We start from the raw sequence: 25,597 nt of genomic DNA, 5'->3' as shown, positions 1-25,597 counted from the left end.
AAAGCTTGTCCATCCGTATTACCAATTTATTTCATAACGTTTGATCAACGTTTAATCAAATCGGTAGTTTTTACTTCTTTTAACAGTTTTCGTCTGCTTAATTTGCAGAAATGACAAAAAGTTTCCATGTATTGATGGAGAAAAATTTTCATTACACTGACTTATCGCGTTTTATCTTGTCTCTTTGTAGACATTCTACTCATGGGCGTCCGAAGGTGAGGGCAAGGTGGGACCCGGGCCCCCTCTGGCTCACGAAAATGTATACGGAATATAGCAACCCATGTATATTAAATACCAGCAATACGAGACGTACTATAGCAACCATGGTGATGCCCCCCCTTTAGAAAATCTTCGGGTGCCCCTGATTCTACTCCATTAATTTTCACATACAATCGATTTTTTGATCAAATTCAGATTATTATTTAGAGCGCGTTAAACTTTTAAACCAATCTTTCGTCACAAATACGAGTTGTGTATTTGGAAATTAATCATTTTTTATGTCACTACTTTTCTGATCTGTGATCTATTTGGTGGTAGATTCAAATGTTCTTAATTTTACGAGGTATGTTCAAAAAGTATCCGACATTATTTATTTATTTATTTATTTATTGGCATAAACAAATGTAGTTAGGGCGGCGTGGTAGGTAATCTAATGCTCATTCCTGTTTTATTTCCAGCTTACAGAAGCAGTCAGTCGAAGGCAGACTGCGCCAAATGAGGTGGTGTAAGTGAGCTTGTATAGAATTTCGTTTTTGACAAAAGAACTGAAAATGGGAACAACGTTACTGCATTAAGTTTTGTATCAAGCTTGGAGAATCCCAAATGAAAACAATTGCCAAGATTCGACAGCCTTTTGGGGACGAAGCAATGGGCACCACACACAGAAAGGAGTGGTACAACCACTTCAACTTTCCTGGTCCAACACATCACCCTGTGTTTCGTCAGGTTCCCTACTCTCTAACATGGCACCATAAGTTATTACTTTGGGAGCAAAAACCTTATACATCGCCTCTGAAAGTCCATCTCCATACCCTACTACTGTTTATAAATCAGACAATGTCTATTCTGTTCCTTGTTCAACATTATTTGCAGCAATGTGACTGTACGAGTGTGTTGTGTTTTAGGATCTTCTATACGTACCAGTAACAAAAGCCACGTTGTAGAAACAAAAATAAAATTACTTACAGCACTAAGAAATACACTTTTTTTTGTATTACAAATGAATGAAATGCATTAGTATAATTATACTCTGTGAGCAACACACACACACAGAGCGAGAGAGAGAGGGAAAGACAACTATGCATTGTTTTATCATCAAATGTGGCCTCTTGTGGTATTGTGAAGTTTTCTTACATATTCTTATCAATGTATTGATAGCATTCTTTAAGAATATCCAAGATACGATTTAACCCTTTGACTACCAACGGGATACATGTGTCCCATGCGAATAATTCAAACATCATTGGGATTTTTTCTTTTTATAAAATTCTAAAAAAAAAAGAGGATCACATGTTCTCCCATTGGATCAGATGTGACCAGAAGACTGTGTTTAGATTCCAAAACTGTGTACAGATGCCAGAAATATCCCACATTAAAGGAGTCGTACATGTATACTCATGTCCAAAATTACTGTCGCATGTCTATAAATATGTTGTTGTAGGAATATAATTTGATAACGAATTCGCCCGCTATTTCCTACAATATTAGTACGTGTATAATCGACAAAGATATGTATTTGGCAAATTTCATGTCAAAAGAGCAGTAAATAAGAACAATAAAACAAAAATATAATTTTCTTGTCCATTTAGCTACATTTTATTTTACTCATTCTAATTTTCGTATTTATAATTCTTTTCCTATGAAATTTACCACAAATATGCATTTTCTGGTTATACACATAGTATCAGTACTAAAAGTACCCTGCAAAATCATTATCAAATTATATTTTTACAAGAAGACAGTTATAGATATGCGACAATAATTTTGGACATGAGTGTACATATAAAAGAATGTTCATATTTAAAAAAAATGATAATCAAAGGGTTAAACGACTCAGATCAAGTTCTGAAGAATTATTGGAGATAGTGGATAATTAAAACTACAATTTCAGGATCATCTGCATATGTTCAATGCAGTGAATAGATCAAGTGTGTTCGATGACGATTTGTAACGATTTCGAACTTCTCATTAAGGAGACCCATACATTTTCTGTTTCGTGTGCAGTTTATCCTGAGTGACGTCATGACTGAACGATAAACTGTAAACAACGGGATTTTCTTAGCAATGATACACTGCACAATTAACTGTGCTGACATTCTGCTTTGGTCCTATGATGGTATCTAGGATATATATATATATATATATATATATATATATATATATATATATATATATATATATATATATATATATATATATAAAGAAGGAGGGGCTTCCTGGTTTTCATTGAAGCGTACCGTGCACTCCCAGAACTATACGACACCAGAAACCCACAGTATCGAACAGAATTTTCTATAATCAACTTGTGAAGTATCGAACAATTCGTTCAGCAAATGGTAGTCGGTTGATGAGGAACATTTCTCTGAACCAGAGCGCCGATCCTGAGGGGGCCCGGGCCCCCAAAACTCATGTGGGCCCCCTATTGTATTTATGAATATACAATATTTGGCATAATTTGAGTGCAACTTGTCTTAAAATCTTCATATATATACCTTCTGCATCTGAATGGGCCCCCCAAAATTTACAGAGAAATCGGCGCCCTTGTCCCTGAACATACCATTCCTTATTACTAGACATCAGAATTTTATGCAAATGCATATTTTGTTTGCTTACATACATGTCTGTCAAACTTGATGGCGGGTTCTAACAGCAACAATAGAGCTTGAATTTGAAGTTTTATAGTGCATATAAATACGTTTGAAAGGTTAGAGCATATATTAGTACTTAAAAGCATATTCAGCATATTGTATAAGTTTTTATTTCAGATGTATAGTTATAGCATGGAATAAATCCAGTTTTAGTTTGGATTTTCAATGCATTTACATGCCTATGAAATATAACGCTTTTCGCATCGGAGAATGGAACAATGCCTTGTTTCTGGGGGATCAACAATGTTAGCAACCAATCAGCAGAGCGTAAGAAAAAATGAAGTGTGATATCCAGTTAAGGAAGTGTGATATCCAGTTAAGAAAAGTGTAATATCGTAACAACATCAATTCAGAAACAAGAGACGCGAGAAATGCTACTTAGTGAATGCTTAGCTCTAGTTGATGAAGTTCAGCTCGAGCTCCTGATAAATTCGGCCACTCTGTGGAAAGGAATTGATGGATGTTATTGTCAGAAAATCTAACTACAAAACAATTGAAGTTATGGTATAATATCTTCAAGGGTAAAACTTCAATTTGTCAGAAAATATAGATATTAAACTTGTTCTACTCTATAAATATTGTCCAATAACATTTATTGATGTTAACAGCTCATTTTCTGGTAAATTCGGTCACTCTGTGGAAAGGAATTGATGGATGTTATTGTCAGAAACTCTAACTACAAAACAATTGAAGTTATGGTATAATACCTTCAAGGGTAAAACTTCAATTTGCCAGAAAATATAGATATAAAACTTGTTCCTCTCTATAAATATTGTCCAATCAGAAACAAGAGACGCGAGAAATGCTACTTAGTGAATGCTTAGCTCTAGTTGATGAAGTTCAGCTCGAGCTCCTGATAAATTCGGCCACTCTGTGGAAAGGAATTGATGGATGTTATTGTCAGAAACTCTAACTACAAAACAATTGAAGTTATGGTATAATATCTTCAAGGGTAAAACTTCAATTTGTCAGAAAATATAGATATTAAACTTGTTCTACTCTATAAATATTGTCCAATAACATTTATTGATGTTAACAGCTCATTTTCTGGTAAATTCGGTCACTCTGTGGAAAGGAATTGATGGATGTTATTGTCAGAAACTCTAACTACAAAACAATTGAAGTTATGGTATAATACCTTCAAGGGTAAAACTTCAATTTGTCAGAAAATATAGATATTAAACTTGTTCTACTCTATAAATATTGTCCAATAACATTTATTGATGTTAACAGCTCATTTTCTGGTAAATTCGGTCACTCTGTGGAAAGGAATTGATGGATGTTATTGTCAGAAACTCTAACTACAAAACAATTGAAGTTATGGTATAATACCTTCAAGGGTAAAACTTCAATTTGTCAGAAAATATAGATATTAAACTTGTTCTACTCTATAAATATTGTCCAATAACATTTATTGATGTTAACAGCTCATTTTCTGGTAAATTCGGTCACTCTGTGGAAAGGAATTGATGGATGTTACTGTCAGAAACTCTAACTACAAAACAATTGAAGTTATGGTATAATACCTTCAAGGGTAAAACTTCAATTTGTCAGAAAATATAGATATTAAACTTGTTCTACTCTATAAATATTGTCCAATAACATTTATTGATGTTAACAGCTCATTTTCTGGTAAATTCGGTCACTCTGTGGAAAAGAATTGATGGATGTTATTGTCAGAACCTCTAACTACAAAACAATTGAAGTTATGGTATAATACCTTCAAGGGTAAAACTTCAATTTGTCAGAAAATATAGATATTAAACTTGTTCTACTCTATAAATATTGTCCAATAACATTTATTGATGTTAACAGCTCATTTTCTGGTAAATTCGGTCACTCTGTGGAAAGGAATTGATGGATGTTATTGTCAGAAACTCTAACTACAAAACAATTGAAGTTATGGTATAATACCTTCAAGGGTAAAACTTCAATTTGTCAGAAAATATAGATATTAAACTTGTTCTACTCTATAAATATTGTCCAATAACATTTATTGATGTTAACAGCTCATTTTCTGGTAAATTCGGTCACTCTGTGGAAAGGAATTGATGGATGTTATTGTCAGAAACTCTAACTACAAAACAATTGAAGTTATGGTATAATACCTTCAAGGGTAAAACTTCAATTAGTCAGAAAATATAGATATTAAACTTGTTCTACTCTATAAATATTGTCCAATAACATTTATTGATGTTAACAGCTCATTTTCTGGTAAATTCGGTCACTCTGTGGAAAGGAATTGATGGATGTTATTGTCAGAAACTCTAACTACAAAACAATTGAAGTTATGGTATAATACCTTCAAGGGTAAAACTTCAATTTGTCAGAAAATATAGATATTAAACTTGTTCTACTCTATAAATATTGTCCAATAACATTTATTGATGTTAACAGCTCATTTTCTGGTAAATTCGGTCACTCTGTGGAAAAGAATTGATGGATGTTATTGTCACAAGCTCTAACTACAAAACAATTGAAGTTATGGTATAATACCTTCAAGGGTAAAACTTCAATTTGTCAGAAAATATAGATATTAAACTTGTTCTACTCTATAAATATTGTCCAATAACATTTATTGATGTTAACAGCTCATTTTCTGGTAAATTCGGTCACTCTCTGGAAAGGAATTGATGGATGTTATTGTCAGAAACTCTAACTACAAAACAATTGAAGTTATGGTATAATACCTTCAAGGGTAAAACTTCAATTTGTCAGAAAATATAGATATTAAACTTGTTCTACTCTATAAATATTGTCCAATAACATTTATTGATGTTAACAGCTCATTTTCTGGTAAATTCGGTCACTCTGTGGAAAGGAATTGATGGATGTTATTGTCAGAAACTCTAACTACAAAACAATTGAAGTTATGGTATAATACCTTCAAGGGTAAAACTTCAATTTGTCAGAAAATATAGATATTAAACTTGTTCTACTCTATAAATATTGTCCAATAACATTTATTGATGTTAACAGCTCATTTTCTGGTAAATTCGGTCACTCTGTGGAAAGGAATTGATGGATGTTATTGTCAGAAACTCTAACTACAAAACAATTGAAGTTATGGTATAATACCTTCAAGGGTAAAACTTCAATTTGTCAGAAAATATAGATATTAAACTTGTTCTACTCTATAAATATTGTCCAATAACATTTATTGATGTTAACAGCTCATTTTCTGGTAAATTCGGTCACTCTGTGGAAAGGAATTGATGGATGTTATTGTCAGAAACTCTAACTACAAAACAATTGAAGTTATGGTATAATACCTTCAAGGGTAAAACTTCAATTTGTCAGAAAATATAGATATTAAACTTGTTCTACTCTATAAATATTGTCCAATAACATTTATTGATGTTAACAGCTCATTTTCTGGTAAATTCGGTCACTCTGTGGAAAAGAATTGATGGATGTTATTGTCAGAACCTCTAACTACAAAACAATTGAAGTTATGGTATAATACCTTCAAGGGTAAAACTTCAATTTGTCAGAAAATATAGATATTAAACTTGTTCTACTCTATAAATATTGTCCAATAACATTTATTGATGTTAACAGCTCATTTTCTGGTAAATTCGGTCACTCTGTGGAAAAGAATTGATGGATGTTATTGTCAGAAGCTCTAACTACAAAACAATTGAAGTTATGGTATAATACCTTCAAGGGTAAAACTTCAATTTGTCAGAAAATATAGATATTAAACTTGTTCTACTCTATAAATATTGTCCAATAACATTTATTGATGTTAACAGCTCATTTTCTGGTAAATTCGGTCACTCTGTGGAAAAGAATTGATGGATGTTATTGTCAGAAGCTCTAACTACAAAACAATTGAAGTTATGGTATAATACCTTCAAGGGTAAAACTTCAATTTGTCAGAAAATATAGATATTAAACTTGTTCTACTCTATAAATATTGTCCAATAACATTTATTGATGTTAACAGCTCATTTTCTGGTAAATTCGGTCACTCTGTGGAAAGGAATTGATGGATGTTATTGTCAGAAACTCTAACTACAAAACAATTGAAGTTATGGTATAATACCTTCAAGGGTAAAACTTCAATTTGTCAGAAAATATAGATATTAAACTTGTTCCTCTCTATAAATATTGTCCAATAACATTTATTGATGTTAACAGCTCATTTTCTGGTAAATTCGGTCACTCTGTGGAAAGGAATTGATGGATGTTATTGTCAGAAACTCTAACTACAAAACAATTGAAGTTATGGTATAATACCTTCAAGGGTAAAACTTCAATTTGTCAGAAAATATAGATATTAAACTTGTTCTACTCTATAAATATTGTCCAATAACATTTATTGATGTTAACAGCTCATTTTCTGGTAAATTCGGTCACTCTGTGGAAAGGAATTGATGGATGTTATTGTCAGAAGCTCTAACTACAAAATAATTAAAGTTATGGTATAATATCTTCAAGGGTAAAACTTCAATTTGTCAGAAAATATAGATATTAAACTTGTTCCTCTCTATAAATATTGTCCAATAACATTTATTGATGGTAACAGCTCATTTTCTGGAAAATTCGGTCACTCTGTGGAAAGGAATTGATGGATGTTATTGTCAGAAACTCTAACTACAAAACAATTGAAGTTATGGTATAATACCTTCAAGGGTAAAACTTCAATTTGTCAGAAAATATAGATATTAAACTTGTTCCTCTCTATAAATATTGTCCAATAACATTTATTGATGTTAACAGCTCATTTTCTGGTAAATTCGGTCACTCTGTGGAAAGGAATTGATGGATGTTATTGTCAGAAACTCTAACTACAAAACAATTGAAGTTATGGTATAATACCTTCAAGGGTAAAACTTCAATTTGTCAGAAAATATAGATATTAAACTTGTTCGTCTCTATAAATATTGTCCAATAACATTTATTGATGTTAACAGCTCATTTTCTGGTAAATTCGGTCACTCTGTGGAAAGGAATTGATGGATGTTATTGTCAGAAACTCTAACTACAAAACAATTGAAGTTATGGTATAATACCTTCAAGGGTAAAACTTCAATTTGTCAGAAAATATAGATATTAAACTTGTTCCTCTCTATAAATATTGTCCAATAACATTTATTGATGTTAACAGCTCATTTTCTGGTAAATTCGGTCACTCTGTGGAAAGGAATTGATGGGTGTTATTGTCAGAAACTCTAACTACAAAACAATTGAAGTTATGGTATAATACCTTCAAGAGTAAAACTTCAATTTGCCAGAAAATATAGATATAAAACTTGTTCCTCTCTATAAATATTGTCCAATCAGAAACAAGAGACGCGAGAAATGCTACTTAGTGAATGCTTAGCTCTAGTTGATGAAGTTCAGCTCGAGCTCCTGATAAATTCGGCCACTCTGTGGAAAGGAATTGATGGATGTTATTGTCAGAAGCTCTAACTACAAAATAATTGAAGTTATGGTATAATATCTTCAAGGGTAAAACTTCAATTTGTCAGAAAATATAGATATTAAACTTGTTCCTCTCTATAAATATTGTCCAATAACATTTATTGATGTTAACAGCTCATTTTCTGGTAAATTCGGTCACTCTGTGGAAAGGAATTGATGGATGTTATTGTCAGAAACTCTAACTACAAAACAATTGAAGTTATGGTATAATACCTTCAAGGGTAAAACTTCAATTTGTCAGAAAATATAGATATTAAACTTGTTCCTCTCTATAAATATTGTCCAATAACATTTATTGATGTTAACAGCTCATTTTCTGGTAAATTCGGTCACTCTGTGGAAAGGAATTGATGGATGTTATTGTCAGAAACTCTAACTACAAAACAATTGAAGTTATGGTATAATACCTTCAAGGGTAAAACTTCAATTTGTCAGAAAATATAGATATTAAACTTGTTCCTCTCTATAAATATTGTCCAATAACATTTATTGATGTTAACAGCTCATTTTCTGGTAAATTCGGTCACTCTGTGGAAAGGAATTGATGGATGTTATTGTCAGAAACTCTAACTACAAAACAATTGAAGTTATGGTATAATACCTTCAAGGGTAAAACTTCAATTTGTCAGAAAATATAGATATTAAACTTGTTCCTCTCTATAAATATTGTCCAATAACATTTATTGATGTTAACAGCTCATTTTCTGGTAAATTCGGTCACTCTGTGGAAAGGAATTGATGGATGTTATTGTCAGAAACTCTAACTACAAAACAATTGAAGTTATGGTATAATACCTTCAAGGGTAAAACTTCAATTTGTCAGAAAATATAGATATTAAACTTGTTCCTCTCTATAAATATTGTCCAATAACATTTATTGATGTTAACAGCTCATTTTCTGGTAAATTCGGTCACTCTGTGGAAAGGAATTGATGGATGTTATTGTCAGAAACTCTAACTACAAAACAATTGTAGTTATGGTATAATACCTTCAAGGGTAAAACTTCAATTTGTCAGAAAATATAGATATTAAACTTGTTCTACTCTATAAATATTGTCCAATAACATTTATTGATGTTAACAGCTCATTTTCTGGTAAATTCGGTCACTCTGTGGAAAGGAATTGATGGATGTTATTGTCAGAAGCTCTAACTACAAAATAATTGAAGTTATGGTATAATACCTTCAAGGGTAAAACTTCAATTTGTCAGAAAATATAGATATTAAACTTGTTCTACTCTATAAATATTGTCCAATAACATTTATTGATGTTAACAGCTCATTTTCTGGTAAATTCGGTCACTCTGTGGAAAGGAATTGATGGATGTTATTGTCAGAAACTCTAACTACAAAACAATTGAAGTTATGGTATAATACCTTCAAGGGTAAAACTTCAATTTGTCAGAAAATATAGATATTAAACTTGTTCTACTCTATAAATATTGTCCAATAACATTTATTGATGTTAACAGCTCATTTTCTGGTAAATTCGGTCACTCTGTGGAAAAGAATTGATGGATGTTATTGTCAGAAGCTCTAACTACAAAATAATTAAAGTTATGGTATAATATCTTCAAGGGTAAAACTTCAATTTGCCAGAAAATATAGATATTAAACTTGTTCTACTCTATAAATATTGTCCAATAACATTTATTGATGTTAACAGCTCATTTTCTGGTAAATTCGGTCACTCTGTGGAAAAGAATTGATGGATGTTATTGTCAGAAACTCTAACTACAAAACAATTGAAGTTATGGTATAATACCTTCAAGGGTAAAACTTCAATTTGTCAGAAAATATAGATATTAAACTTGTTCCTCTCTATAAATATTGTCCAATAACATTTATTGATGTTAACAGCTCATTTTCTGGTAAATTCGGTCACTCTGTGGAAAGGAATTGATGGATGTTATTGTCAGAAACTACAAAACAATTGAAGTTATGGTATAATACCTTCAAGGGTAAAACTTCAATTTGCCAGAAAATATAGATATAAAACTTGTTCCTCTCTATAAATATTGTCCAATCAGAAACAAGAGACGCGAAAAATGCTACTTAGTGAATGCTTAGCTCTAGTTGATGAAGTTCAGCTCGAGCTCCTGATAAATTCGGCCACTCTGTGGAAAGGAATTGATGGATGTTATTGTCAGAAACTCTAACTACAAAACAATTGAAGTTATGGTATAATATCTTCAAGGGTAAAACTTCAATTTGTCAGAAAATATAGATATTAAACTTGTTCTACTCTATAAATATTGTCCAATAACATTTATTGATGTTAACAGCTCATTTTCTGGTAAATTCGGTCACTCTGTGGAAAGGAATTGATGGATGTTATTGTCAGAAACTCTAACTACAAAACAATTGAAGTTATGGTATAATACCTTCAAGGGTAAAACTTCAATTTGTCAGAAAATATAGATATTAAACTTGTTCTACTCTATAAATATTGTCCAATAACATTTATTGATGTTAACAGCTCATTTTCTGGTAAATTCGGTCACTCTGTGGAAAAGAATTGATGGATGTTATTGTCAGAAGCTCTAACTACAAAACAATTGAAGTTATGGTATAATACCTTCAAGGGTAAAACTTCAATTTGTCAGAAAATATAGATATTAAACTTGTTCTACTCTATAAATATTGTCCAATAACATTTATTGATGTTAACAGCTCATTTTCTGGTAAATTCGGTCATTCTGTGGAAAGGAATTGATGGATGTTATTGTCAGAAACTCTAACTACAAAACAATTGAAGTTATGGTATAATACCTTCAAGGGTAAAACTTCAATTTGTCAGAAAATATAGATATTAAACTTGTTCCTCTCTATAAATATTGTCCAATAACATTTATTGATGTTGACAGCTCATTTTCTGGTAAATTCGGTCACTCTGTGGAAAGGAATTGATGGGTGTTATTGTCAGAAACTCTAACTACAAAACAATTGAAGTTATGGTATAATACCTTCAAGAGTAAAACTTCAATTTGCCAGAAAATATAGATATAAAACTTGTTCCTCTCTATAAATATTGTCCAATCAGAAACAAGAGACGCGAGAAATGCTACTTAGTGAATGCTTAGCTCTAGTTGATGAAGTTCAGCTCGAGCTCCTGATAAATTCGGCCACTCTGTGGAAAGGAATTGATGGATGTTATTGTCAGAAACTCTAACTACAAAACAATTGAAGTTATGGTATAATATCTTCAAGGGTAAAACTTCAATTTGTCAGAAAATATAGATATTAAACTTGTTCTACTCTATAAATATTGTCCAATAACATTTATTGATGTTAACAGCTCATTTTCTGGTAAATTCGGTCACTCTGTGGAAAGGAATTGATGGATGTTATTGTCAGAAACTCTAACTACAAAACAATTGAAGTTATGGTATAATACCTTCAAGGGTAAAACTTCAATTTGTCAGAAAATATAGATATTAAACTTGTTCTACTCTATAAATATTGTCCAATAACATTTATTGATGTTAACAGCTCATTTTCTGGTAAATTCGGTCACTCTGTGGAAAGGAATTGATGGATGTTGTCAGAAACTCTAACTACAAAACAATTGATGTTATGGTATAATACCTTCAAGGGGAAAACTTCAATTTGTCAGAAAATATAGATATTAAACTTGTTCTACTCTATAAATATTGTCCAATAACATTTATTGATGTTAACAGCTCATTTTCTGGTAAATTCGGTCACTCTGTGGAAAGGAATTGATGGATGTTATTGTCAGAAACTCTAACTACAAAACAATTGAAGTTATGGTATAATACCTTCAAGGGTAAAACTTCAATTTGTCAGAAAATATAGATATTAAACTTGTTCTACTCTATAAATATTGTCCAATAACATTTATTGATGTTAACAGCTCATTTTCTGGTAAATTCGGTCACTCTGTGGAAAGGAATTGATGGATGTTATTGTCAGAAGCTCTAACTACAAAATAATTAAAGTTATGGTATAATATCTTCAAGGGTAAAACTTCAATTTGTCAGAAAATATAGATATTAAACTTGTTCCTCTCTATAAATATTGTCCAATAACATTTATTGATGTTAACAGCTCATTTTCTGGTATATTCGGGCATTCTGTGGAAAGGAATTGATGGATGTTATTGTCAGAAACTCTAACTACGAAATAATTAAAGTTATGGTATAATACCTTCAAGGGTAAAACTTCAATTTGTCAGAAAATATAGATATTAAACTTGTTCTACTCTATAAATATTGTCCAATAACATTTATTGATGTTAACAGCTCATTTTCTGGTAAATTCGGTCACTCTGTGGAAAGGAATTGATGGATGTTATTGTCAGAAACTCTAACTACAAAACAATTGAAGTTATGGTATAATATCTTCAAGGGTAAAACTTCAATTTGTCAGAAAATATAGATATTAAACTTGTTCCTCTCTATAGATATTGTCCAATAACATTTATTGATGTTAACAGCTCATTTTCTGGTAAATTCGGTCACTCTGTGGAAAGGAATTGATGGATGTTATTGTCAGAAGCTCTAACTACAAAACAATTGAAGTTATGGTATAATACCTTCAAGGGTAAAACTTCAATTTGCCAGAAAATATAGATATTAAACTTGTTCCTCTCTATAAATATTGTCCAATAACATTTTTGATGTTGACAGCTCATTTTCTGGTAAATTCGTCACTCTGTGGAAAGGAATTGATGGATGTTATTGTCAGAAACTCTAACTACAAAACAATTGAAGTTATGGTATAATACCTTCAAGGGTAAAACTTCAATTTGCCAGAAAATATAGATATAAAACTTGTTCCTCTCTATAAATATTGTCCAATAACATTTTTGATGTTGACAGCTCATTTTCTGGCTACAAATATTACAAAGTGACATCGAAAAATGAAGAGAAGCATCTTGTGATATGCTGTAAGTCTAATTACGGGAAGGAATATATCCTTAAGATCGAAAACTTTTTTTTTTTTTGGTACACTGGAAAAATGTAGATAAGTAAGGCTCATTTTATTTCGTGTAAAGTAAATAACTTTAAAATACAAATGTGAAGAAAAACTAGAGATCGTGTTCTCATATCACAGTGTTTATTTTAATCTCATGATTTGTGTGTGTTTTAAAAAGTTACGCTCATATAAATTATAATTGTCATAAAAAATAAATTCTGAAGAGAAGTCCTTGGAAGGTAAAGTACACTTTTGATGTTATCTTTCAACTACAAAACTATCACAGCTTTCTTGCATGTTTGAAAATGCTCTTTTATTATATTGTTAGTGCATAATTATTAATTGCATATTTTAACACATTTAACAACATAGTTGCATGCATATTTCATGAATTTTAAGTGCATAAAAATCCGATGTCTACTTATTACATAGTTCCCGCTGTTTTCTTTTTCTCTGGGAGGGGCCGCGGTGGCTCAATGGTAGAGCGTTCACCTCTGGCGCTTGGGGTCCCGGGTTCAAACCCTGCTCCCGCCACCTGAACTTTGTGGTGGACAAACACCGTGTGCGTGGGTTTTCTTGGGGTTCTCCCGTTTCCTCCCACTTTCTTCATTCCACCATTTCATTCATCCGTCATCATCACCGTCTCCTTTAGCCTAACCGGCATAACCGTGGGACGTAAAACTCAAAGATTTCATTTCGCAGATTTTTCTCTGGGATTTTTCAGTTAGTTACGAGGCAGCAATTAAACAACAAATACCTCCCTTTCTTTAGTTACTCGTTCTACTGTAATAACCATGGGCGGCGATTAGGGGGGGCAAAGGGGGGCAGTTGCCCCCCACTTTTTTGAACTAATCCATTAATGTATATAGTTTCATTTGGAAATGTAAAATTTTTGTATGTATTACTGGTTCATAGAAAAAAAAGTGATGCCATATAATATTTGTGGTTGCATGAGTACGTCTTGGTTGTCTTTAATTGCCACGGAATTGCATTTTAATTGCCACGGAAAATCGTTCAAAAATTAACCTATTTGAGCGTAACAACTCCAGAGTACTTTCATTTCTTCTTACAAGGGCTCGATATGTTAGCAGTTTTGAAACTAATTGAGAGAACATTTCGCCCCCCCCCCCAAAAAAGTAGTCTTTTGCAAGTTATTCTTTAATTGCACAAATATCGACAGTTCCTAAAATGTCTTGTCTTCTTTCTAATAGTAAGAAGTATTTATTAAAAAGAGAGTAATAAGAAAAAAACATCTACCTTTTCCATTGTTTTGCAGTGTAATATACGAATCAAGTGGTGTGTTTAGGGGTGTACCTGTGTGCATATAATTAAATTTAGTGAATTCGGTATAATTCTAAGTTTTAGGATTATTTTGTATAACTGGAGTGTGGAGTGATTCTCAGTATTATGTATTGATATGTTCCAAGAAAATGAAAACTGCACCTAATGGCAACGAACATATTTCGGGAAGCTGCAAAAGTATATCTCTAAATGTCGTAGCATCGTCGTTTGAGATTCAACACCGCGTAAGTAACATTTCACCAATTTTACAGGAGAGACAAAAAAACTGTCTAAAAACTAGCTTTAACCTCTTTATGAGCGGTATTACTTTGAGAGAAAACAGAGCCGTTGGTCGTTATGTAGGTGTACTACTTAATTAGATTATGCCCCATCCTATACTGATTCTAATAATATCAAAAACTCAAATTCGCCAAAAATCGAGATATGTGGTGTTGAATCTCAGACGATGATAGCATGTGTGGAATTAAAAATATAAGTTGCTCATTAATCAGCAGTTTCAATATAACTTTTGCAAAACAATCCTCATTATTAATATCCTGTCTATTTATTTGTTTTGCAAATTTGTTATTAAATAATCTGATCACACAATTTTCCAAACAGAATTTTAAGATGTTCATGAGCAAGGAATCAAATCTCTTCTTACGTTTTCGTTGTTTAACAGTACAAAGGGTTAGTATCTACTTGCGTTGCTCTTGTCAATTTACTTAATAAAATATGAAATACGATATACGTTTACACTAAAATAGTAAATCGCTGAGCAAAGCAGCGTTTATTTATAAAAAACAGTAAATGTGTGACAGTATCGCCAACTAGCAGAACATATTGGCTTCATCAGACGATATACGGTATTATAACTGAAAAAGATAGTATCCTATTAGTTATACAACCTTCGTCAAAGTGTTAGAAACAACCAGGGAAACTAACATTGATACACAAATATTCATGTCTTGCCCCCCCACTCTTAGCGTCCAATCGCCGCCACTGGTAATAACATTATCTACTAGGTAAGAAGAAGAAGTACATGACACGAAAAATTCACTGTCTTACAGTCTACTGCATTGAGAAGTATATATACTGCACAGAAAATCTGTTCTATAACCTGAACGTACCCTACATATTGTCACTTCAGTTATCGTTCAGTTTAGACCTTTCTTTTCTTTTTCCTTTTTTTTTTTAACACAGTTGGACTGCGCAGAAGATAAAGCATATACACACACCTATTCAGGTTTATCCGCACATGTTCTCAAAGGATAATATGAGGGAGATACTAAGGGCGAACTTAAGATGTTGAGTTTGTTCTTACTACCAGGAATGCCTTATATAATTTTTCGTTGTAATTTTCCAAGTACAAAATACAGTAGACTGTTCGGCCTAGGTTAAAAAAAAGCTACAATGAGGATTTTTTTTTTAAAAAAATGACACTTTTAGGCCGGCTTTTACACATTTGTATAATCTATTATCATTGAACAATAAGCAAGCTTAAATAACTTATTCAAAAATTAAGCATATGTCTTACGTTAATGTTTTATTTTAAAATTGTATGTATGTACACCTTGTCTCAAAAAGGTTGAGCGCATTCTTTATTGGTGTTTTGAGGCAAAAATTTTCAAAGTCCAGCTTCGGGTATCTTCGGGAAAAAGTAAGCCAGGTTCGAACCTCCAAGCCAGCCTTTGCAAAAGGGTAAAAGTTTGCAGATGTGTCTTTCTTCTTTTAAATATAATAAGACTTGTTACCAAGTGTTTAAAAAAGCAACATTGATTGAAATACTAAATGATACAATATTTCGAAACGTTTTTATTAATGTGAGCACATGCTTGTTTGTCATTTAGCTCTCTATACGTAATGGAACATTTAAATACGTTAAAGAATCTTTCCATATGTAAAAGAATGCTCAAAATTAAGAAATAGAACATAATTATCGCCTGAGTACTAAAATAAAAGTCAAAGTAGAACAGAAACTGCGTTTGTAATGGATATGAATGTCATAATTATCATGAGATCCGTTATACATCGCTAGAAGCTTAGTTCTAGAAGTCCTTGTGTTAGCTCATTGGTAAGCTGTCGGATTTCAAATCATATGGTTGAGAGTTCGATTCTCGTCTGGGCCAATACTTTTTTTTAAAATTATATTTTCCGCAATGCATGAAAAATTATATAAAATAATTACATTAAAATACATAAGTTGTTTATATATAACATAATAATTGCAGAACATAGTAAGTATTATGTTTAAAATATAACATCTGAGATAATTTTCACAGTAGGTCGGTATTATATATGAGAATGTTAAATACAAGTTAGGAAAATCGTTTAATAGCAATAAATAAGTTATGTAGTGTATTTATTTGCAGCTATTTGTCATACAGATTTAACTTCTCAATATTCTCATTACAGTATGTTATTTATATTCGTGAAATACAGTATATTCCTACGGATATAGAAAGTGTATAAACAGAGTATCCAAAGTCGTATCCTGCTTCAAGACACATAACTTTTCCCGATCCCCTTAACGTCACGGGAAGAAACACAAATTCTCTTTAGAACGGAATGTCGTTACTTAGAGTCTCATTCGAATACGTTGAATATGCTTTTGTGTATTCATCTCTCTCTCTCTCTCTCTCTCTCTCTCTTTCGCTTTGTTTATGTGTGTGTGTGTGTTGCGGAATATCCCAAGTTGAATACAACATTTGCAAAGTATATGAGCATCGTTGTCATCGAATACCAGAAATTGAAAGTCGTGTTTCTTCAGGTTGGGTTTGCGTGTTCATGTTAGTTCACTGGTAGAGTACGGACTTGCCACTGAAGAGGTCTTGAGTTCAAAGCCTACAGCTAATTATCATTCTTTTGTTAGTAGGATTGCACAGAAATCGGATACAAGAAGTGGTTTACTTCTAGAAATATTTTCAGAGGCGTTTAGGTAGCCCTGAAAAGGGCTTTTTTCGGGAGTTAAGGCGGGGACATTAATATTGTGTCCAAGACCCTTCTGAATTTATTACACGCTCCATTCTTCTGGGCATGGAATCTATTACATGGGTGACAAATCTATCTCCTTCCCCTACCTCCAGCCATGCTTCGGAAACAAGATGCCACAGGTCATCCTGAGTTCTTGGTGGATCTGCCTCAGGCCAACGTTCCCTTAGAGTACGCTTCACTTCTGCCCACATATTTTCCATGAGATTGAGGTCTGCTCCACGAGGCGGCCAGTCGATTAAATCAATCTCAGGGTGCCCTGCGAACCATTCATGAACCACACGGGAAGTATGTATTGGCGACTGGTATTGCTGGAACTGAATTACACCATCAGGCTGAAATACTCGTACAGATGGCACCATGATATTACTGATAATGTCTAAGTACTGAGCATTGTCCAGATGTCCTTCAATTCTATGAAGCTGTCCTGCTCCGCGACTGGAAATCCAACCCCAACATAAAATAGATACATGGCCACTGCGATTGCAAGCAGCCACATATCCATGGTCATATCGGGTACCTCTCGGACGATACACAAAACGGCGTCCCTCCTTTGATGTTGTGAATATGGATTCATCTGAGAAAACTACGTTTTCCCAATTGAGACCCACATTCGCCTGTGCAAACGCGAGACGGTAAATTTTGTGGTCGTCTGAGAGTTTTTCCTTCACGGCAGCAACACGGCCACGTAACCCAGCATGACGAAGCCTTCGCAGAGCTGTATGCTTATTACCAGGAAAGAGAGAAGCTTCCCTTAGCTGTCCAGACGTCCTTAGTGGGTCTAACCGGGCTTCGTTTACTAATCTCGCATCTTGGGCTTCGGTTGACACATGCGGACGACCAGGAGATCGTAAATTACCAGTCTGACCTGTAGCACCATATTTCCGAATCCATCGCCTTCCTGTAGAGGCCGGGACACCTACTCGCCTGCTAGCTGCAGTTGCAGAATAACCTTCCAACTCCCATAAAGTAATTACTGCTGTACGTCTATCCATAGTTACCAATGTTCTGAGCTGTGAGAAGGAAGCAATAGGTAAAAGCTAGTACCTGGCGTGTGATTGGTTACTTGCACGACACGCCTATTGTGGGGAACAGCGTTGCCAGATCTAGCATAATGATGCTAGATCTAGCATAATTTGCATGTCTCTAGCATCTAGCATCTTGCTTTTAGCATCCTGCCCAAATCTAGCACAATTTCAGCAAGTTATCAAAAAGCCGTAAAACCTGGAGATGAGAAAGAAGTTGGTCGTGGGAAGAAAAAGAACGGCAGAAATGTATCCTCTTCCATTGATTCATACACTCGGTAAACCATACAGGCAGTCTTATTTTCCGAAGTAAGTTCGGAACGGCTTTGGGCTTTTTTTTTGTGGCTCCACCCAGGGTTTTCTAATCCTTTAACTCCGAGGCATGGGCGGAGCTATGGGGGCCATTCTCCCCCCAACTTTTTGGCAACTTCACCATCTTTATTTCTGACTTCATGATCATATTTATTCCTGAAATGACAGCTCCGAGACCGACCAAAAATCTGCCCCCCCCCAGCAGACGATTCCCAACTCCGCTTATGCTGCGAAGTAATTTTCTTTCAAAATATGTAAACAAAAACTTTGCATTCATTTATACGATATATACGCCATTGAGTCTGACAACGACTGCAGTAATTTAGTTGAGTTAAAATTTTGGTGCGTGAAGTATTGAGTTCTATCCATGCATTCTTGCTCTCTGTGTATTTTAAGTTACGTTATCGTATCTCAACTTCCTTTCTTTAAAACTCCTGAATTAGTAATTATGAGGATCTAGCATAATTTGACCGAATCTAGCATAAGTTCGATCAGGTTTTGGAATAATTCCGAGCTGTGAGTTTGGCAACGCTGGTGGCGAACGACTTGATCAACGACTCGCGAAAGAAATCTGAAAATGGTGCGCCGTAATAATAACATTAAAAACAGTTTTTATAAAGAAATATTAATACATACGAAAAGCTGTTTAAAGAATGAATTGTTATACTGACTTTACACGTATAAAAACATATACCATATACCAAACAGATTGAGCGATATGATGATAGCTGTTTTGAGACGAACACTTTCGAAGTCCAACTTCGGGTATCTTCGGAAAACAGTAAACTAAAGCTGCTGGTTCGAACCTCCAAAGCCAACCTTAGTAATCGGGAAAAGATGTACAGATATGTTTTTCCTTCTGTTAAATATAATAAGACATGTTGAAATGGTATTAAGAGTAGAAAAAAGTAACATTGATTGAAATACTTAATGATACAATATTTCGAGACTATGTATTCACACTCTCGTTTCGTCATTGTGATTTCCATACGGAAAAGAGCATTTACGTATGAGCTCAGTTATATTTCAGAAGCAGATTCCGAAAAGCGGTCATGTTAGCTCAGTGGTACACCACCGAGTGTTTAAATCGTGAGTTCGATACCCGTTCAGGTGAGATTCTTTTATGATATTCTACTTTCCTCAATGCATGAAAATTATGTAAAATAGTTACATTACAATTCATCAGTTGTATATATATTTTCATACCATCCGTTGTATATATGAGTTGAATATATATATTCATATCATTTCACGACATAAGTAATTCTTATCTTTAAAATATAACATCTGAGGTATTCACAGAACGTCGGTGTGTTATGTGTGAATATTGAATACAAATTTAAAAAATCCTGTAATAGCAATAAATAAGTTATGTAATGTATTTATTTGCAGCTACTTTCATCGCAGATAACTTCTCAATATTCGCATTACAGCATTTAGGTCGAGCATATCGAAAATCGGATCGTGGTTCAAGACAAAAAAACTAGCTAGCCCCAAACTGTCACGTAAGATTTTCACGAATCGCAAAAGTAAAGTGAAGAGATTGAGAGCGGTAATTCCTTAATCGCTCTCTCTCAACTCTCTCTTATCTGCATTTATACATATAAAAGTGTATGTATGTATGTTCCATCATAACTCATGTGTGCCTAGAGCAGGGTTTCTCAACCTGGGAGTCGCGGCCCCTAGGGGATCGCGAAGATAGGCGGAAGAGATAAATATAGTTAGAATCTAATACCAGAAATTATTTTTAAATATTATTTTTAATTTTGTTCTGATAGGCATACTTTTATTTTTTATACACACTGTAAAGAACAATAAAAAATAAGTCTACTGAACATTTTCAAAGGGTGTAGAATTCGTGTTACTATTCAATTCAAAGTCTCTTGTCGTCGCGAATTCTGTCGAGAAATTTGAAGCTTAAAATATACAAAACGATAATCATGCCTGTTGTTCTGTATGGTTGCGAAACATGGTCACTTACTCTGAGGGAAGAACATAGACTGAAAGTATTTGAGAACAAGATCCTTAGACGAATATTCGGACCCAAGAGGAACGGGAATGGGGAATGGCGGAAACTTCATAACGAGGAACTACATAATTTATACGGTTACCCAACATTGTTAGGGTCGTCAAGTCTAGGAGGCTTAGGTGGGCAGGTCATGTAGCTAGAATGGAAGAAAGTAGAAACGCTTTCAAAGTCTTGACAGGAAGACCAAACGGAAAACGACCATTAGGAAGACCTAGGCGCAGATGGGAGTAGAATATTAAGATGGATCTCGCTGAGATAAGAATACAAATTAGAAACTGGATCCAATTGGCTAAGGATAGAAGTCAGTGTAGAGCTTTTGTGAACGCGGCATTGAACCTCCGGGTTCCATAGGCCATAGAGTTAGTTAGTTAGTAGAGTTGTTTAAAAATGAATTTAAATCAAAGAGGTATGATATAAAACTAATGAGAACTGTATATAGAAATACTAGAAAAATACACATGAAACAAAACCTGCACATTGAAATACAATTAAAATTAAAACCTAATGAGATACCTAAGCATGGTGTAATTTCACTAGTGCAGCAATGCCCGGTTCAATCTTCATGACGAACATTATCAAGCCATTTTCAACTGATAAGCGATTTCTTATCTTTGTTTTAATGTTTACCATAAAAAAAAAACACACTTTCGCACAAGTACGATATAGCAAATGGAATTATTACTTTTCAAGCAGCAATCACCAGACCAGGATATTCTTCTCTCCTCATCAGGCAGAACTTGTCCAAGTCTTCGTTACAGAAAACCAGTTGCAAAGACTTGTCGCATGATCATTCTATTATTTGGTCAAGAAGTTGTGGGCTTAGATCGGATACGTTAATGGCCTCTTCAATGAAGGAGTTTAACATCCGTCTTGAACCAGCACCTTCGTCGTTGGGAATATAGATATTACAGTTACTGTATCCACTGTCAGTGCCGGACGCCTAAAAAAGGGGCCACATATTTCGGAGGAGGTGTGTTACTCATGTTAGGAAAGTGCATGTGCACATGTGTAAAATAGAAGGAAAACGTAATAAAATGTGCTCAAAATTAAGGAAAGGTAGGGTTTATTTTGAAAATGTTATTGAGCTTCGTGCCAACCATGGTGGCGCTTCGTAGCTAGTCTGTCGACGTCACTCATATATACGGTGACATCGTACTATACTCTCGCCCCGGGCAATGATTTTCCATGGCACTGTTCACTATAAACAAAAAAATGGATTCTACTATTATAGAAATAGGTATGTTAAAAATCCCACACAAGCTTATTATAAAACAAATTATAAAAGGGTCGCTGGCAAGAGCGTGTGATAAAAGGGGATCGTGATAGGAATTAGATTGAGAACCACTGGCGTAGAGTAATTTTAACCACATTTCTTATAGTTTCAAAAAGAGTGCTGTCGGGTTACCTATGGTGAATGGGAGGGGGATACATATAAAAGATTGCTAGAAAATGATCGATATTAGATTCATAGTTTTCGGGGTCGCTTAGATAAATAGTGAGACTTTCAATTTCGCTTAACTCCGATTAAGCTCTCATTAGTAGGGATGGGCACGAACGACTTTTCTTTGAAACTCGACTCGACTCGAAACAGACATCTTTGAGGTCTACTCTTGGACTCGGCGCGAAAAATATCTTCCAACTCGACTCGGATTAGAGTCAAGTCGAACCAAAACGACCCAAATCCTGTGTGTAGTCCTACCTAGACAATACATAGACAATAATTATTCTATCATCAATTATACTACTGTTACTACAAATAATAATAATAATAATAATAATAATAATAATAATAATAATAATAATAACTATTATTATTATTATTATTATTATTATTATTATTATTATTATTATTATTATTATTATTATTATTATTATTATTATTATTATTATTATTATGACAACACCGTGTACAAACATGAACGATAGATGGTTAATAAAGGAATACTAAAAGCTAGTTGACTGCCGACGTCGGTAGTCATGAAGTCTACAAGGCAAGGACATCATTCATTACCCTAAGCTGTAAGCGTCGGTGGACTACAGATGGTCAACTATTAACCTCTCGCCAGAAATTGGTGGCCCCGCAGCGACGATCCGTGATGGCCCAAGTTCAATTTTGAAAACTTTACTACCAGCGGCAGAGACGCGATGAAACGCCAACGAACCACAAAAATTACTCTCCCAAAATATGTTAAAATGCCTGTATGTGTGATTTGTTTATATTTAGGTGAATCAAAAAAACACAAAACAAATACGCCGGGGTGGACGCGAACTATCAATATTACGATTACTAGGCACGTGTTCTTCTGACTTCCCCACGGAAACGATCATAAAAAGCTTGGTTGTTGAAGGATAAATCATTGACGTCTTAATTTAGCCAATCAGACAAACCCCTACATCTCGAGTTCTAGGAGGTGATACCGTGAACCGTTTCAGATTTATTGCTTTCTGGTGGAGTACTATCCATGCGCAAAATTTGAGCATAATAGCCGACATGCATCTTCGGTGCCTCTTATCTTTAGTACAATTTTAACCAGAGATGGTGTGGGTCAATGAAAATTTGATCCACGACCCACCATGACCCACTATCACCCACCACCCAAATGACCCATTGGCCCACTCTGACCCATCAACCATCGTGATCCACTCTGACCCACCACCAACTATGAACCACTCTGAACCATTGCGACCAACTCCGACCCACCAAAACCCATCGACATCAACTCTGACCGATGACCCACGTCCTCCTCTCCATTGACTAAAGAGATTACACTTGTAATAAAACAAGACTGTGAAATTATCACTTATCGGAGTTTGAATTTCTACCGTCATTGGCTCAAGCACCTCTTTGTTACAATACTGGTGGGTCTGACCTTTACGATATATAATGGCAAAGTGTTTCTCATTTTCTGAATTAAAATGAATTTAAATTTATCATATGTAATTATTTCTTTGTTGCCTTACAGACACATTCAGTAGAAAATAGGGTGAAATTTAAAAGTTTCGAATCAAGGAAAAGTAGACCAACGTAAAAAAAAAAAAAAAAAAAAAAAAATGAAAATGCTTATGTAATTACGTTTAGAATACAAATTTTATGGCCATTTTCTCTAACTTTATGGCTTGATTGCCTTAAGCTCGGAACGCTCCATATATTAAACACCAGCTTCAGCAATTATAAATAGAAAGCAGTGGGTATAAAATTCAAAAAGAACTTTAGTTTGCATTACTCAATTTTTTTTCTCAACTAATATCAATCGTTTTCGATTATTTTTACCAATCAACCCACTATTAATTTCCACTATATAGAAAAGGCACCCCCCGTCCCCCCGCTCATAAAAGACAATTTTAAAAAATGCCAGGGCATATTCTCTTTATTTTTAATAAAGAGTTGTATGCTGAATTTCAGCTCTCAGTTGAACGGCTTGTGAGATACTAAATTTTTCGCAAAAATTCGGACTTCTACTCCCCCTAAGGATATGTATTATAATGAAAGTGACACGCGTATGATAACTTCCCAGTTGGGATTGGAGCCTGATTATATACCAAACGTCAATTCATTTGACTTTGCAATTTGACCGTGATGATTACGCAGACATAGTTACTTTCAATTTTTTATGATACATATCCTTATTTCATATGTTACAGATGATTCAAAAATATTTTTTCAAGCAGTTAGCTCCTCTAGAATCTCACAGGCTGCATCCCAAAATCCAACTCCTACTATCCTATGACAATCCAAAAGTGACTGAACTTTTTTTTATTAGGAACAAATGACAAAAGAAAAATGGAGATCTTGAAAGTAAAATGTAGAAAAGCTCGGTGCCGCCAATAACTACATATTTCTCCGCCCCTTCATTCCGAACTTAAAAATAAAACTTAATTCGAATATGGTTAATTACTGAATTTATTACAGTTAAATTCCACTCACTACATGCTATAGCTACAACTATGTAACAAAAAATAACAACTGTGAAACATGTTCTGAATTACTATTACATTTCTTACGCAATTATTAAACATATTAGAATAGTAAAAGAGGATTGTTCGTGAAATAGTATATTTGCCCATGATTTTTAACTTTTTCATACGGAAAAAATTAAAATATTATTCAAGTTTTAAAATTTGCACTCTGCAAATATGTTGCCCTCTAGGCAATGGGACTAATGTGGACTAATGGGAAATGCTACACTGTTAGCGGCGCTGAAAACTTACGATTCGATTCTAATATCGGTTGATTTCGATATCTTTATGTCGCTACGTAACCACCCTGGGTGCTAATGGGAGCTTAATTGGACTTGAATTGAAAGTAGAGCTATTCACCTAAGCGACCACGAAACTATGGATTCGATACTAATATCGACCCGTTTCTAGCATTTTTGATATGTATCCCGACAGTACTCTTTTTCCAGACTGTAAGAAATATAGTTAAAATTGCTCTAGATATATTAGAATTATGTTGAAACACACACATAAATCCACTTTTATATTCTGTATAAATAGAGAGTGAGCGAGCGAGCGAGCGAGAGAGGGCGACTCAAGGCATCACCACTTCCACATTGCAAAAGCATATATCAGGAATTGAATTGAAAATCTATGTAAAAACTTTCTGCTGTGGCATGCTTCATAAGCACAATTTCAGTCTGCTCACGTGACCATTGGGGTTCATGAATTTTTTTGCGAGCGTTCCGACTTTGGATTCTCTGTTTATACCCTCTGTTTATGCA

The 25,597-nt window shown here is 33.9% G+C and overlaps 1 protein-coding gene across 1 annotated transcript in view; it reads right to left on the bottom strand.

The window, feature by feature from the left end:
* LOC145674916 (uncharacterized) overlaps positions 1-25,597 on the bottom strand; it is a 160,071-nt gene that overhangs the window by 56,690 nt on the left and 77,784 nt on the right. The gene's annotated exons all lie outside the window — the stretch shown is intronic.

Source organism: Thermobia domestica, chromosome 18 (genome assembly GCF_964235325.1).
Source record: "Thermobia domestica chromosome 18, izTheDome1.hap1.1, whole genome shotgun sequence".
NCBI lineage: Eukaryota > Metazoa > Arthropoda > Insecta > Zygentoma > Lepismatidae > Thermobia > Thermobia domestica.
The sequence above is the reverse complement of the archived record's forward strand: the minus strand, read 5'-3'. Positions and strand labels throughout refer to the sequence as shown.